The sequence below is a fragment of the Globicephala melas genome, chromosome 5 (genome assembly GCF_963455315.2).
Source record: "Globicephala melas chromosome 5, mGloMel1.2, whole genome shotgun sequence".
NCBI lineage: Eukaryota > Metazoa > Chordata > Mammalia > Artiodactyla > Delphinidae > Globicephala > Globicephala melas.
Window position 1 is genome coordinate 90,346,698 of NC_083318.1, and position 12,588 is coordinate 90,359,285.

A 12,588-nucleotide genomic window follows, 5' to 3' on the forward strand; every position below is an offset into this window, starting at 1 on the left:
TCTTTGCTGCTTCTGGGTTTGCACCTGTTTTCTTCCTGCCAGAAATGTTCTTCCCATTGGCCTCCACAGGCTGGCTCTCTCATCCTTTAGGACTCAAACTAAAACTCCCCTGAGCTTTGTTTATTCCTTCATAGCAATTCTCATTATCTGTAATTATGTTCAGAACTCATTTATTTACTTGTTTACTATCCATATGCCCTACCAGAAGGTAAACACTATAAGGGCAGGAATGTTGTCTTGTGTATCACTGTATTTCCATTGCCTGAGCAAGTGTTTGGCACATAATGGATGCACAATAAATATTTATTGAACCAATTAATTAAGTAGTTGCAAATATTTTCCAGTAATAATTTGCATTCTAATTTATTTATGATTGTTATATTTTATTTTTAGATATTGAAAAGAATTCAGAATATAATGGAAACACTGGATGATTTAGAAAAGCAGATGAAATAAAACGATTTATCTGGTCACCTAGTGATAACCATTCTTTCTGTCATCTTGGGGCAGGTGTACATGCTTTCTTTAGCAAAGTTAGGATTCTGGGGCATGTACTTTGTAAGTTTTTATTCATTTATAACTTTATTCATTTGTGTATCAAGAACACATTTCCATGTTGTTTAATATTCTTCAAATATTTTATTCATGTTAATACCATTCCTTAATTTATTAAAGTTCTTCTTTGTGGCTGAAAATATAAGCTACTTCTTAAATCTATAAAATGATGCAGTTATATATACCTTGTATAATACTGGGCATATTTATAACTATCTTAGAATAGACTCATAAAAAACATAATTGCATGACTAAAATGCATGTACATTTGTTAATGTTTTAATACATATTGTCAAATATTTCTTAAACAGGTTTTAATATTTTATACTTCCCTTAGCAGTGTTTGCTCACTCACACACTCTCAAATATTGCATACTCTATAAAACAAATTTTTCTTGCTAGTTTAGTAAGATAGAACGTGTATCCCCATGTTTAATTTCATTTCATTGTTATGCAGCTGGACGTTAAATTAATCTTTATTCAGTTTGATTCATTTGTATTCACTTATCTTCACTTGTATATGTAGGGGAGGAAAACATTTCCCTTCTCTTCTTGGTTCTTTGGCTGACCTAATAATTAAATTGACATAAGACAGAGTAACAGGAGAAAAACAAATTTAATTACATATGTATGGGAGCCCCACAAAGACATGAGAGGCTCCTGGACAGTCAGGCAATTGCGGCTTATATGTCATCCTGGGCTAAGGAGAAGGGGGGTAGGGGTTGAGACTTCAAAGGAGAGGAAGACTATTCACAGGAAAATGGGAAGAGCAAATATTTATTACACAAATGTTTGTCATGCCATACAAAGTCTTTCTTATGTAAAAAAATATGTTTGGTAATAGCTCTCTTCCTGGTACAGGCTCCCTATCTAAATTCTTTTAGACAGTTAAGGGACAGATAAAAAGCTCTTCTTGAGTCTGTCAGGCCTTAATCACGTTCAGCTTGAAATAACCACATGCCAAAGTGGCATGTTCTGGAATGACCTCCTCTGAACCCCATCATGTTCATTTGCATTTCCTTCTTAGTCAATTCCCTCTTCATGTCCTTTGCTATCTTGTCAGTTAGGTTACATGATTTTCCTTCTCAGCAATCTGTAAAAGTGCTCCCTAATTCAGGATATTAATCTCTGACCATCAGACATGTTTCAAACATTTACTCTATTTGATGTGTGACTATGTATATGTATATGCATAGATATGAGGGTAAAGGTTAAGCCACTATGATGGAATTCAAAAATACATTGGCTTAAGGATATAGATGTTAACTTTGCACCTGATGTTAGTGGTCCAGTTTAATGGGGACCTTATTACCATATAGTAGCAATTTTACAGATGAGGAATTGACCTCACAGAAGTAAAGGAAATTGTCCAGAGTTGCATAACAAAGTGACTCATGGAGCCATATTCTAACCCATGTCAGCATTTAACGAGTATTTATTATGTGGCAGGCACTGTTCTACAGGAATCATCTCATTGAATCCTTATATACTATGAAGTGAGTGTCACCAATATTCACCTTTTCAGACAGACACAAAAGCTGAAGCTTAGAAATATTAAGTATTAACATAGGGAAGCAATTAAAATATTTATTCAGGATTCAGATTGTCTGGGGTTGCATCTTGGGTCTGCCATCTAGACATCGATTTCTGAAAATCTCAATACTTCAGTTTCCTCAACTGTAAAATGGACATAATAATAAAATCATTTGAAAATTTAATGCAATACCATACATAAATAGATTAGAACTATACCTAGTACTCTTCCATTTATCAAGAGGAAACACAGTTCATATCAGATTAATGCCTATTACCAATTTTTTAGAGGCTTAGTACTACTTAGATAAAACTCAGAGGTTAAAGATGACTGTTCTAAATTGGCCACTTGGACAATAGTCATTAAAGACAAACAACAATATAAAAACTTGATCTTTCATTGAGCCTTATGTGCCAGAAAATAAATATAACATGCATCATGACTTTCTTCTACTTCATTGCTTTCTTTTATATTTCTAGCTATCTTTCTTTTCCAAGCAGTACTTTTTGCAAAAGAGTATTTACCTCATTACAAAAAGAAGAAAGCTACACCTATTTCTTCTAAAGATCTTTCCATGTAAACAGAGAGTTCTCAAGTATACATCTTCAAAGACTGTGGGAAATTAATGAAATTGTGCTGCCGAATAACTAAATGGTGAAGTAACACACAATGTAAAAGTAAAGTAAATATTAAGATAATTTAAAAATAATATCCAAAATAGCAAATGACATTGCACATTTAAGTTGTTTTTATTCCCAAATTCATAACCTTTTTACAATTATTATACCGACTATTATTTTAAAAGGAGTCAGACTTTGGAGTCAAAGGACCAGAATTCAGATTCTGTGTACTAAATGCCCATACACTTAGACTGGTGACCTCTCTGAGCTTCAGTTGTCTCATGTATAGATCAATTTTGATAGTGACATTTGCGTTACAGGTGTTGTGATGAATGACTGAATCAAGGTATGGAAATTTCTAGAAACATATGACACTGCACACATATTTATCAAGAGTAACTTTTCCTCCATTCATCATCCAATGGGATTTTTCCTCAAGATCCTTTTGTTATGGGATCAATCGCAAACATCTGTGTTCTATTTTCTGTTGAAGTTCCATTTATATGATTATAACCCAGATATAACTAGGACCTTATAGCTATATCTGGATTACAACATTGTATTGTTCTTGTCTTATTCCAACCTTGGGGCAGGATTCAACACTTTTCTTCACTCCCCAAAATAAATCCACTCCATTTGTGTAAATGGGGACTCTTACACATAGCCAGATAGGAAAAAAGGGCACATCACATACCATAAAGAGAAACTTCATAAAAAGCAATATGAAATGTCTCTATTCCACCATGTTGTCCACAGAGTTCCATCTTCGGCTACCTTTTCTTCCCCATGCAGTCTCTCTGAGTAAAACTCTCCCTCATCCCAGTTCATCCTCTTGGTTAATTTCTCTCTCTCTTTTTTTTTACTTCCCTTATATACCACATGAGCTGAGATAAAGGATTCCTTTAAAGAAAACAGGTATTGTTATCCAAAGAAGAGAAATGGATATTGGAAAGGCAAAATTCAATAAACTCCAGTTTATCCCATGGTTTATCAAAGTCAGTCTTCTTCTCAAACACTTGATTATGAATATTCTTCCACTTAATGAAACACAGCCCTAACACATACAACTACAGACATCCTTAAGCCACTTCCAAAATGAGATGACACAAATTCATGTTTGGTTACTGAATCCAACTCTAGGTCCTTATCTCACAGTGATGTGATTCACTCTTAATCATGGATCTTCAGGCCACGCAACCAATGGCTGTGGTAAGTTTAATAATATTCAATACACATGATATACAATGACTAAAAAAAAGTATAAATCCTAATAAAATTACTGTTTGGGGAAAGGGCAAAAAATATAGTAACTACTGGTTTGTAGTATATTCTGTGGCCAAATCTGAAGAATTCCCATTATTGAGGAGATGCATGATGAAAACACCCTAAAATTCTTATTAATATGGGTTGGAGAGAGGGCTGTGGGAACTATGTTAGTGGTTTAGCAATCTCAGCTCTTTATTTGGCAGAATACATTTTTACAACATCATGGGCTAGTAGCCAAAGCCATAGGTCTTATGAAGTCAAGTTTCTTAGGCCTTTAGCAGCAGACTCTTTCCATCCTCCCAGCCACCTGGAACACCTCACTTCTACCAGTCAATTTCTGTATTAGGTCTCTTTGAGTTACAAGTAATAGAGCCTGAACTTAAAAGAAGGGAATTTATTGTCTCATATTACCTGAATATCCAGTGGTGGGCAACTCAGGTATGACTTGATCCAGGTGCTCTAAAGACATTGTCTAAAACCTATCTCTCCCGCTCTTGGCTCTGACTTTTTCCATGTTAGCTGAATTCTCAGGCATATAATTTCCTTATAGTAGGTAGCTGGATTCTCGGAGTCCCAGATTCCAATCTAAAAATCTTGGTAATGTTAATGGCAATAGAACTTTGTGTCTTCCCCAAATAGTTTTCATAGAAATCTGAGGATTACATCTTATTTAATGGAGCCAGGTACATACCCTTCTTGTGATAGGGATTTTTGTCTAGGGAGATAAAACATATTGACAGCCCAAGCTACAGCTTCATTCCCACCCCTGGATATTGATGATATCCCTTTACAAACCACAGGACCTTAAGATGTATGCCCTCCACCACACAAACACCAAAAAAATTGTGACATTATGACTAGAAAACTGGAAATGAAGGCTCATGCTGAGCAGGCACAAGTAATAAATGCACTCGACACATAGCGTTCACGTGTGTAACGTCATACTCAATCTTTCTAGGATTATACTCCTTCAGTGGTAATGAAGATGGTAAATAATAATTTACCACGTAAAAATAGTACTTTGGGGTCTTAGAGGCATTTGTCCACACATCATTTAGTATTCTTCCTGGCCACTAAAGCAATGAGGATAAACTCAGAAGTCAGTTAATTTTTTTAAGGGAAATATGAATGTGATTTTTCACATTTCCAGCAGTAATGATAGCGCTGATGCGTCTTCTGCCTTATGAAATGCCAGCAGACCCATGTACATGGTCCTACTTCCCTCTTTCCAGAGGATACTTATTTTGGGGGAGGAATTATTAGAAATTTTGGAAGAATGCTAACTAGAATGACGGTGACAAAAATCTAAGTTGATAACCGATGGGCAAAGCAATCCAAACTGAAATGCTTTTGACTTTTCAGAGGGAGAAATTCTTTAGCAAACTATGCAGGATTCCTGTTGCCATTCCAAAGATTCCAACCCAACCAGTTTAGATAGTCTGAATCCCACTAGGTAGTATATTTGAAGCAATTAGTAAACTGTATTAGTTGAATTTTAGTCCGACGATGGTACTTAGGAAATACTATTCTGTGAGGGCTATTACCCAGTTTGAAAGAGTATTTTCTAAATGCTTGATAATGTATAACAGAAGACAGAAATTTCAAAGGATGCCACGTTGTTAATGCTGTTAGAAAATCTGAAAGGCCAGCCTGAGATAAGAAGTCACCTTGTATTAAGATCTTACTACATGACAAGTACTTTACATTCACTACTGCATTTAATTCTCACTATGACTGCAAAGTATATACTACCCACATTTCACATGAGAAAAATGAAGCCCAGAGAGGCCAAATAAGGTTACTCAACAAATAATTTTGAAACCAGTATTTAAATTCAGGAGTGTCGAATGCCAAAACCCATAAAAATAATCAATTTGTTTAAAAAACCCTTTTATGAATTCTTATTTGCAGGTAAATATTAAGTAAAAATAGCATTGCTCATTCAAGGCACTTTGATGTAGATAAATAGCACAGACTGGAGTTTGAGGCATCGGAATTTTAACTCTGCAATTTGCTAACTACATAACTAGCAAGGAAATTTACAAAGGTATTCTAAGACTCATTTTCCTTATTGATGAAAGGGAAATAATGTATTTATCACATTATTTATAGGGAGTAATGCAGTATCGGGTATATATGGAAAACTGTGGCAAATAATTTCAGTGTAAGTAGCAAATAATTTCAAGATATTTGATATCGTATGTGCATAAGACTGTAACAACTCATTATTTAAGCCCAGGGACCAGAGACAATAGTGCAAAGATAATCCATCAAGTTTATCAATATTTAAAATTCTTAGGTAGACTTACTGGAACTTTAAGTAAATATTTTTCAGTCTTAAGTACTTAAAATCAGTCATGTTCATCATCTCTTCTTGTAACGTTCAAAGAAATGTTACATCTTTCTATTTATGAGATTTCAGTTCTTTAAAGGAAATGATGCTTTGTATGTTCAGATGAGTTGGACTGAGTGTATTGCATATTCCATTGTCATGGTATAGTTCATGGGCTATAGGAAGTAGGTAGTATATGTCATTAGATAAATATTCCAATGCACTCTTTATGAAGACAATTTTGAGGAAGCCTGGACAATTACAAGTCACCTCCATGAAGTTCTGTTGCTCTAGAAAACACACTGTTGTATAAGCATTTTAAAATAAATTTTAAGTTATGGAAATAAAATGACATCAAACTATACAGAAATAAAATACACATAAATTATTCTAATTTTGTGATTTAAAATACTAAAAAACAAATACCTAGTCTGTCTAGGAGAAAAAACTGCATGTCCTAAGAAAATCTTTTCTAATTATAAGGACATGCAATTTTTTCCTTCAAAGAGTCACAGAATATAGGAATCTGCAGGAAGCACAGACAGCAAGTATGTCCACATAACTCCAAAAAAAATTTGACTTAGTGTCAAAAACATCCAAGGTTGGTGTAAAATTGTTTACAGACCTGAATCTGAGCTAATGCACCTATATCCTTTAGGGAAAAATAGTTTTTATTTTGAAGGAGAGTAAAGCAATGACAGAGAAAGATAAATTCTATAGATGAGGGAAGACAGGAAGAGGAAGAGAATGGTAGAAGCATTCCTTTAAGGAGAAATTTTAGAAAACTAAGGATTTCCTTGACCATAATTAAGGCTTTGCATAGACAGCACCTGCTCCCATAGTTAAAGAGTAACTCGCAAAGCAGATAGTCTTCAGCTGCACACTGGGCAGCCCATTCATCAGCACTGCATCTTCATTATTTCTGCATCTTTACCTTCTAGTTGCCCCTTTAATGGGGATAGAACACTTCCCCAACTATGAGTTGTCTAGTCCCTAATGTTCTTACTAAAGCACTGCCCTGCCTCCAGGCTCACTGGCTGGAGGAAGTCTTCAGTGCTGGGAAAGACAGCAGGAGAACGGCTCAGTGCCATTGTCTAATTCTGGGCTGGAAATCCCACTCTCTTCTTTATTCCTATTGCTGAGAGCCCTTTTAAAAAATAATAAATAGGGGGCTTCCCTGGTGACGCAGTGGTTGAGAATCTGCCTGCCAATGCAGGGGACACGGGTTCGAGCCCTGGTCTGGGAAGATCCCACATGCCGCGGAGCCACTAGGCCCGTGAGCTACAACTACTAAGCCTGCGCGTCTGGAGCTTGTGCTCCGCAACAAGAGAGGCCACGGCAGTGAGAGGCTTGCCCACCGCGATGAAGAGTGGCCCCCGCTCGCCACAACTAGAGAAAGCCCTCGCACAGAAACGAAGACCCAACACAGCCAAAAATAAATAAATAAATAAATTTAAAAAAAGAAAAAAATAAATGGAGGTTGGTACTTAACGATATATACCAACAGTGTGATTTCTTCCTTATCCTGTCATTAGTCAGCTGCCTAATGAGCATGTTAATTACCTAAGTAAACACCTCAGATCATCTAATCTGTGTGAGGAAGTTAACAGATCCTGGGGATAAAAATAAATGACTCAGAACTATCTCCAAGCAACTCAGAGTTTAGTGGAGGAGATAAGCATGCCAACAAATAGCTGTGGCGCCGTGGGGGAAGATGCATCTACAGTGCAGTAGACAAAGAATAACAACTCAGAGAGGGGCAGAGTCCAGAATGTCCAACTCAGCCTGAGGGAGATACAGACATTTTCACTGAAAAGGTGACGTTTAACTCAGATGCTAACAGCAGAACCGGCAGAGGCATAATCAGGTTGAAGGAGAAGCCATTCCAGGCTAAACAAGGAATTGGATGCAGGACTGCTGGAAAGGAACCCGGTACGTTTAGGCAAGAGTGAGAAAGACACTGTGGCAGGAACATGACAGGAAGAGGGAGAAACTTGTATGATGAAAGAAGCTGTAACCAGATTTGGATGGTTGTCTATAACATGCTAAGACATATAGGTCTTCCTAGTATAGTTTTATGATTCCATTCTTTTTTCTTATTTTCATACATAGCATCTTTGTTTCTCCTCTAACCTTCTTTCCTTTTCTTCTTGAGATCTTCTCAGAGAAAAGCACAGCTACTTTTAATCACAGTATTTTGTTTGCTTTCACCCTTCTTACAGAATGGATTTGATTAAATAAAAGTAACATTGCTGGCTTGGCATAGCCATTAGAGGTAAACCCCTACTCAGCTGGAGCTTGTGGTGTATTTAGCTATATAGCTAATCACCATGGTCTGTACCAATTGACAACAGTTAAACAAAAATGAATGTTTAATCACTGAGCTGGGCTCAAATAAAAGAAATCTTGTTTGTTTTCTCGTTGCCCTCCAGACTCGAATCTGTGGATCCATTCTCCTCTCGGCTCTGCGAGTGTCTCTAATAGGTCCCCCAGCCTTTCTGCTTATTCTCAGTTAATAAATAATCTATTTTCCTGGGTATTAAAATGTTAGTCTAATCAAGTATAATTTTAAAACCATCTTAAATTAAACTGCTCCCCTTCCAGCTCACGTACACTCAAGGCAGAGAAACATACAGGGGGCAGGGAAGCGTGATCAGCCTCTTAATTTCTGCTTTCATCTTCTTCACCCACCATTTGTGGCTCCTGCAGGAGCAGGCGTGGGGAAATTGACACGTTAGAGATGGAGAGGAGGTGGGGAAGCAGGCAATTTCTTACTTGATGTGTGAAAAGTTCTTACTGTATTCTGGCTTCATGGGCCTTCTGTGTGACAGATGTGCAGTTAGAGGCTAACTCATTCTTCATGGAATATAGATGACGATTCCCTGGCTAAAGTCTGGGCACTTTTACTCTCAGTTTCTGCATTTGATCCTGCACATACAGCCTCTTTTATTCTGAGGTTGCCTTGCTACTGGGAGAAAGTCCTCTTGGCATGATGCCATTCAGTAAACATTCGTTGAATCAGAATGAGATACACTGTTTGCTGTTATAAACCTATGTTGATGGACTAAAAGGATAAAAATATCCAGACTCTTGCCTTTGCCTTGGTCCCTTGCCTTTTAAGAAGAATTCTCTCACAGGTCTTACCTGGGAGATATCAAAACTGAATTCTATGTTTCATTACAACTATCCTAACCAGGGACTTCCCTGGTGGCACAGTGGTTAAGAATCCTCCTGCCAATGCAGGGGACACAGGTTGGATCCCTGGTCTGGGAAAATCCCACATGCCACAGAGCAACTAAGCCCATGCACCACAACTACTGAGCCTGCACTCTAGAGCCCACAAGCTACAACCACTGAGCCTGCGAGCCACAACTACTACTGAAGCCCACGCACCTAGAGCCCGTGCTCTGCAACATGAGAAGCCACCGCAATGAGAAGCCCGAGCACCACAAAGAGGAGTAGGCCACACTCACCGCAACTAGAGAAAGCCCACGCGCAGCGGCAAAGACACAATGAAGCCAAAAATCAATCAATTAATTACAGAAAAAGTAGAGTAATAACACTTATTAAAACAAAAACCAAAAAACAAAAACCTATCCTAATCAACTAAAGTTACTAAAGTACTAGGAACTTGAGAGATCTTGGTATGCTAGCCCCTTACTGGCCCTAATTAAATACTCTTTCCCCAACCAGTAATCTGGGGACCAATTTCCTCCTCTCCAAAGTGTTAGTTTTCAATCATTTATTGGCATATCCATCACTACAGTCCTGCAGCAGTGCCAGGATAACGAGCACTTGATACATATGAATAAATAAATAAACAATGTAAACCAAGTTTTCCTTCTACAAACAAATGTTAACAGAACCAACTGGGAAAGAAATAATTTTGCTTTTAAAATAAATTGTAAAAAGTGTTTACAAGTTTTTGACCGATTTTGTGGTGATGTATATATTCTCTCTGTCATACTCTTGTCATACAATAAACCAAAATCATTCAGTGTTGAAGATTTCAAAGGAATGGTACAAGAAACTGACTTTACTATTCTGTACATTTGGATGAAATGAAAAGGTACAAACTTGTGCTAAAACACTAAAAGAGATCTTTGTTTTAAAATATTGTGCATAGCAGAGAATCTGTAACAGAACAAGCTGAGTTAATTATATCAATTTCATTGAACCCAGTTGATTCAAAATTACACACAGAGTGTTGTGTGTGTGTGTTTGTATTTGCAAGCATTTTGTTGTTGTTGCTGTTGTTTGTAAAACTCCCAATTATCTACTGGTATCTTTGCTAGAAGAAAACATTTAGAACAAAATGGATTTATCACATCTTCCCAGGGAGAAAAAAAAATCCATTGATTTTCACAATGTGAAAAGGCTTTTTTTTTACATCTTTATTGGAGTATAATTGCTTTACAATGGTGTGTTAGTTTCTGCTTTATAACAAAGTGAATCAGTTATACATATACATATGTTCCCATATGTCTTCCCTCTTGCGTCTCCCTCCCTCCCACTCTCCCAATCCCACCCCTCTAGGTGGTCACAAACCACCTAGCTGATCTCCCTGTGCTATGCAGCTGCTTCCCACTAGCTATCTATTTTACATTTGGTAGTGTATATATGTCCATGCCACTCTCTCGCTTTGTCACAGCTTACCCTTTCCCCTCCCCATATCCTCAAGTCCATTCTCTGGTAGGTCTGTGTCTTTATTCCTGCCTTATCCCTAGGTTCTTCATGGCATTTTTTCCCCTTAAATTCCATATATATTTGTTAGCATACGGTATTTGTCTCTCTCTTTCTGACTTACTTCACTCTCTATGACAGGCTCTAGGTCCATCCACCTCATTACAAATAGCTCAATTTCGTTTCTTTTTATGGCTGAGTAATATTCCATTGTATATATGTGCCACATCTTCTTTATCCATTCATCCAATGATGGACACTTAGGTTGTTTCCATCTCTGGGCTATTGTAAATAGAGCTGCAATGAACATTTTGGTACATGACTCTTTTTGAATTATGGTTTTCTCAGGGTATATGCCCAGTAGTGGGATTGCTGGGTCATATGTTAGTTCTATTTGTAGTTTTTTAAGGAACCTCCATACTGTTCTCCATAGTGGCTGTACCAATTCACATTCCCACCAGCAGTGCAAGAGTGTTCCCTTTTCTCCACACCCTCTCCAGCATTCATTGTTTCTAGATTTTTTGATGATGGCCATCCTGACTGGTGTGAGATGATATCTCATTGTAGTTTTGATTTGCATTTCTCTAATGATTAATGATGTTGAGCATTCTTTCATGTGTTTGTTGGCAATCTGTATATCTTCTTTGGAGAAATGTCTATTTAGGTCTTCTGCCCATTTTTGGATTGGGTTGTTTGTTTTTTTGTTATTGAGCTGCATGAGCTGCTTATAAATTTTGGAGATTAATCCTTTGTCAGTTGCTTCATTTGCAAATATTTTCTCCCATTCTGAGGGATGCCTTTTGGTCTTGTTTATGGTTTCCTTTGCTGTGCAAAAGCTTTTAAGTTTCATTAGGTCCCATTTGTTTATTTTTGTTTCTTTTTCCATTTCTCTAGGAGGTGGGTCAAAAAGGATCTTGCTGTGATTTATGTCTGAAAAGGCTTTAATGTGAGATTATCAAAGACATTAAATCTGATTTGCTTTCTGATTTCCTTCCAAGCATCTTCTACAAATCCCTTTTGAAGACATATATTGAATCAGGCTATTCCCCTGCTTAATGATTAATGATAATTCCCCATAATCTGCATAATGAAGCCCTAGTTCTGCACACATTCAAATGTAAAGGCAACTCTTGTTCCATCACTGACCTACTTTCCAAAGATCACCTCTTGCTGTTTCCTGCCGTGTACCAGATTAGTCCTGCCCCAAAGTCTATAAACTTTTCTCTGAACAATCTTTCTTTTTTTAAAAATTTTTTAATTTAATTTTTTTATACAGCAGATTCTTATTAGTTATCTCTTTTATACATATTAGTGTATATATGTCAATCCCAATCTCCCAATTCATCTCACCGCCCCCCCCCACACACACACATGCTCCCCTTGGTGTCCATACGTTTGTTCTCTACATCTGTGTCTTTATTTCTGCCTTGCAAACCAGTTCATCTGTACCATTTTTCTAGGTTCCATATATATGCATTAATATACGATAGTTGTTTTTCTCTTTCTGACTTACTTCACTTTGTATGACAGTCTCTAGATTCATCCACATCTCTACAAATAACCCAATTTCATTCCTTTTTATGGCTGAGTAATATTCC